Raw genomic sequence first — 5,341 nt, 5'->3', positions numbered from 1 at the left:
AGAGGTTAAGGTATTTGTAAGAGTACAAAATTCTGCTAAGTGTAACTAAGACTGGTGGTAATAAGGGAAGCAACTTTGTATGTAGGAAAGTAGGAGATATGCAAAAAAGAGATAAGGAATGGGAATACACTTTGTTAAAAGTAAGAAAAGGTAATTTTGTGCTAAATGAACTGGTTGTTTGGAAGAAAATGACTTGGGACAAAACCTGAATGTAAATTACAGAAGGTTTGTGAAGAAAAATCTTCAGGAGAAACAAAGAAAGAAAAACAGCAGCCCCAAGGTGATTTAGCACTCTCCTGAGGTGCCACTCTATATATTGTACTTGTACATGAAAGGGCCTTTTGGCCTTGAGAGACTGTGGAAACACCCCGTTACCATCCCCCTTTGTATCACTGGGGTGGGACAGGAGATGGGCCTCGGAGGGCAAACAGAGCACCTGCCCTAGGGTTTAGGTGCACCCCGCTGATTTCAGTCAGCCGAGGCTCACCTCTGCCCTGCTGGACCAACAATAGGAGGCCAGGGACAACTGACTGGATCAGCCCATTGGACCAGGAAAGCCCTGGGGCCACTGTCTGAGCCAGATCCATTTCTAAAGAATAGAAGGGGAGACTGATTACCTCCCATTAGCCAGGGATACCCTGGGGAGGGAGGTGGTGTCCAACCTGTTTAAATCTGAAGAGTGCCTGACTGTGAATCTGTCTGTATGGTTCCACCACTTCGGTTATGGAGTCTGAGTGGGCTGCACCCTGAGTCTTGCGGGGCGTCATATGGCATAATGGTCACCTACTCCACGAAGTAGCCTGGTCTGGAGCTTATATGGACAGATGTTAGCTAAGACACTCCTAAGTTCCCATGAGGGATGCAAGCAGGACAGCATCTGAAAGATGCCCCTCTCTTTTGTCTGTGACATCATTCACAATAGGAGGGAAACCCAGTAAACCCACTATCTTAAGACTGCATGCTTAAGGATAAAAAGGAAAGACACTGGTATAAAAAAGCTGGTTTTCTCTCTGTTTAAAAGGGCAAAGTTTTCTTAGGTTAATTGATCTGTTAAAAAAAAATGTAAATGGTTTTCTCTTTGCCTACCCAGAGTTGTAAATGAGGTCTCTTTGACTCATAAGGCTTTTCCTTGATATGCTAGGTTACTCAGGGAGTACTGCTAAACCAATGATAAACCTTGGGTTACTTTTGGGTAAATGCTGTAACTACTCTAGAGGTTCTATACATTTCCTAAAGTTTTAATGTTTTGATAAGGGTCATCACTTGATATTTAACCATATCTATTCTGAGTTTTTGTCATTTGTAATTATTTTAATTCTCTTATAAGATGAATTCTGCCCTAAAAGAAATTCATATGGGAGACTTTCAGGACAAATAACAGGTCTTTGATATGTTAAAATCCTGGAACTAAAATGGGTAAGAATTTCCAGAAGTAAAAGCTGCATTTGGACTAAACCAGAAGTAGCAACATGGGACTAGATGAACGGAAGGAAATTGTAATGTTGTGGCTCTTTAGATTTTGTCTTATTTTAAATATGACTGGTTCTATAACGTTTGCTCTTCCAGACTAGGGCGACTTTTTCTTAAGTTATCTATAACTTACAGGGATGTAAAAGTACTCATTTGTAAACAAATCAAGGCATTCAACTTTTCTCTCTATCTGAACCCTCTGAAACTAAAAGGTCTCAGCAAGTATTCTTTCCTCCATGGCAATCAGTCATTTGCATAAGTTCAATAAGAATCTGTTCTCCTTTATAACAGGACACCACTGGAAAAACTGGTTATTTTACCAAGGCTTTGACTGGAATGTCATATTTGAAAAGACTCAGATATGACCAGACAGCTTAAAGGAAATAAAGTTGAATTTATAAAACCTGGAGCCGTAAAGCCCTTTGGAACTCTTGGCCTGATACCTTGTTTACAGAGTTCCCAGCAGCCTCACCAGGTGAGTAAAGAATATCACTTCCTGGCAGGATACTTTGGAAACCTCAGGAAGAGGAATTCGCCCAAATCGACAGGTATCGCAGGTATGTCTGATGGCAAGTACATGGCTTGGCTTCTGGCCTGGAGAGGCTACTAGAAGTTCAACCTAGAGATTCCTTATAAGAAGTTCCAGCAAAGCAGATTCCAAAAGATCTATATGATCACACTCACTGTTCTTGCTGAGCTTATGTAAATAATTAGGCCAAGTTTGTTAAAACTGGACTCATTTTTCAAATGAATTAGTCTTGATTTGGCTATCTCTGCAAACGAGGGTTATTTTAGAGAGAAAAATTATGTTTTAATAACACACCTTTATGGGTGTTAAATTCTAGATTTGATTGTTTTTAAATGTTTGTTTACCTAAGCTAGACAACTTGAGGTAAATGTCAGAGAAGTTGCACAATAGCTCGTTCAGACAATCTTGCTTTTGCCAGTCAGTCAGCCCCAGACATAAGGAGGAAGCTTCAGAAAATTGAAGGATTTGAAGGGAGGACCCTGACTGGGTTAGTGGGAATAGTGGAAATAGCCGCTGAGGATTGAGTCATGCTTGCGGGGGATGAGAAGTCTCTTACAGGTGTCAGCAACGGAAGCACAGCTTTGCCAGAGCCATGACACTTATTTAGTTATTAAAACATTATTTAGGCTTTGATCTCCACGAGGGAGTTTCTTGGGATGGCGGGCTACTGCAGGCTGTGGATATCCTGGTTTGTGGAGATGGCCTGACCTCTCTACGAACTGACACTTGAACCACATCGTAATCCTGACCACTCTCACCCGCTCTCAAGGTCGACAGGATTACTCCCTGGGTCCACTACACACCACATCCAACCAGCTGACCCACACACCATTCCCAAGGACTTTGTTCCAGAATGGAAAAGCCAACCAGACAAGGATAATCCCCTAAAGCTAAGACTGCGCCATTCTCACTTACCCCACTAATGTTACTTATACTGTTTCCTCTTCATGCCAGAACCAATCCCCACTAACCACTGGACCTTGTGGCTGAGACCAGCCTGGACCCATGATTGGGTCCTTCCTTAGGTTCCTCTGAGAGGGGGAATGTAAGGGCCTATTTAGCCAGAGCAGCTCCATCCTGGCCCTGCCCCTCCCTCTTCAGGGAACTTATTTAAAAACAAGTCCTGGAAACCAATCCCAGGTAAAAAGCCCAAATACAAGGGTGGGTCAGGCCAGGTGGAAGAATTCAATCAGTGGGGGTGCATACGGTCTCCTAGCTACCAAAGACTATGGGCCCAAACCTTAAGGTGCCTTTAAAAAAATTTTTATTTTTACTTTTTATAAACATATAATGTATTTTTATCCCCAGGGGTACAGGTCTGTGAATCGGCAGGTTTACACACTTCACAGCACTCACCATAGTACATACACTCCTCAATGTCCATAACCCCACCCCCCTCTCCTATGCCCCCTACCCCCAGCAACCCTCAGTTTGTTTTGTGAGATTAAGAGTCACTTGGGTTTGTCTCCCTCCCAATGCCATCTTGTTTCATTTATTCTTCTCCTACCCCCTTAACCCCCCATGTTGCATCTCCACTTCCTCATATCAGGGAGATCATATGATAGTTGTCCTTCTCTGATTGACTTATTTCTCTAAGCATGATACCCTCTAGTTCCATCCACATCATCGCAAATGGCAAGATTTCATTTCTTTTGATGGCTGCATAGTATTCGATTGTGTATATATAGCACATCTTCTTGATCCATTCATCTGTTGATGGACATCTACGTTCTTTCCACAGTTTGGCTATTGTAGACATTACTGCTATAAACATTCAGGTGCATGTGCCCCTTTGGATCACTACGTTTGTATCTTTAGGGTAAATACCCAGTAGTGCCATTGCTGGGTCATAGGGTAGTTCTATTTTCAACATTTTGAGGAACCTCCATGCCGTTTTCCAGAGTGGTTGCACCAGCCTGCATCCCCACCAGCCGTGTAGGAGGGTTCCCCTTTCTCTGCATCCTCGCCAGCATCTGTCATTTCCTGACTTATTAATTTTAGCCATTCTGGTGTGAGGTGGTATCTCATTGTGATTTTGATTTGTATTTCCCTGATGCTGAGTGATGTGGAGCACATTTTCATGTGTCTGTTGGCCATCATCGTCTTTGCAGAAATGTCTGTTCATGTCCTCTGCCCATTTCTTGATTGGATTATTTTGGGTGTTGAGTTTGCTAAGTTCTTTATAGATTTTGGACACTAGCCCTTTATCTGATATGTCGTTTGCAAATATATTCTCCCATTCTGTCAGTTGTCTTTTGGTTTTGTTAACTGTTTCCTTTGCTGTGCAAAAGCTTTTGATCTTGATGAAATCCCAATAGTTCATTTTTGCCCTTGCTTCCCTTGCCTTTGGCGATGTTCCTAGGAAGATGTTGCTGCGGCTGAGGTCGAAGAGGTTGTTGCCTGTGTTCTCCTCAAGGATTTTGATGGATTCCTTTCTCACCTTGAGGTCCTTCATCCATTTTGAGTCTATTTTCATGTGTGGTATAAGGAAATGGTCCAATTTCATTTCTCTGCATGTGGCTGCCCAATTTTCCCAACACCATTTATTGAAGAGGCTGTCTTTTTGTCCATTGGACATTCTTTCCTGCTTTGTCAAAGATTAGTTGACCATAGAGTTGAGGGTATATTTCTGGGCTCTCTATTCTGTTCCATTGATCTATGTGTCTGTTTTTGTGCCAGTACCATGCTGTCTTGATGATGACAGCTTTGTAATAGAGCTTGAAGTCCAGAATTGTGATGCCACCAACTTTGGCTTTCTTTTTCAATATTCCTTTGGCTATTCGAGGTCTTTTCTGGTTCCATATACATTTTAGGATTATTTGTTCCATTTCTTTGAAAAAAAAAAGTGGGATTTTGATAGGGATTGCATTAAATGTGTAGATTGCTTTAGGTAGAATAGATATTTTCACAATATTTGTTCTTCCAATCCAGGAGCATGGAACATTTTTCCATTTCTTTGTTTCTTCCTCAATTTCTTTCATGAGTACTTTATAGTTTTTGAGTATAGATTCTTAGCCTCTTTGGTTAGGTTTATTCCTAGGTATCTTATAGTTTTGGGTGCAATTGTAAATGGGATTGACTCCTTAATTTCTCTTTCTTCTGTCTTGTTGTTGGTGGAGAGAAACGCAACTGATTTCTGTGCATTTATTTTATATCCTGACACTTTACTGAATTCCTGTACAAGTTCTAGCAGTTTTGGAGTGGAGTCTTTTGGGTTTTCCACATATAGTATCCTATCATCTGTGAAGAGTGATAGTTTGACTACTTCTTTGCTGATTTGAATGTCTTTAATTTCCTTTTGTTGTCTGATTGCTGAGGCTAGGACTTCTAGTACTATGTTGA

The sequence above is a fragment of the Mustela lutreola genome, chromosome 1 (assembly GCF_030435805.1).
Source record: "Mustela lutreola isolate mMusLut2 chromosome 1, mMusLut2.pri, whole genome shotgun sequence".
NCBI classification, from domain to species: Eukaryota; Metazoa; Chordata; class Mammalia; order Carnivora; family Mustelidae; genus Mustela; species Mustela lutreola.
The sequence above is the reverse complement of the archived record's forward strand: the minus strand, read 5'-3'. Positions refer to the sequence as shown.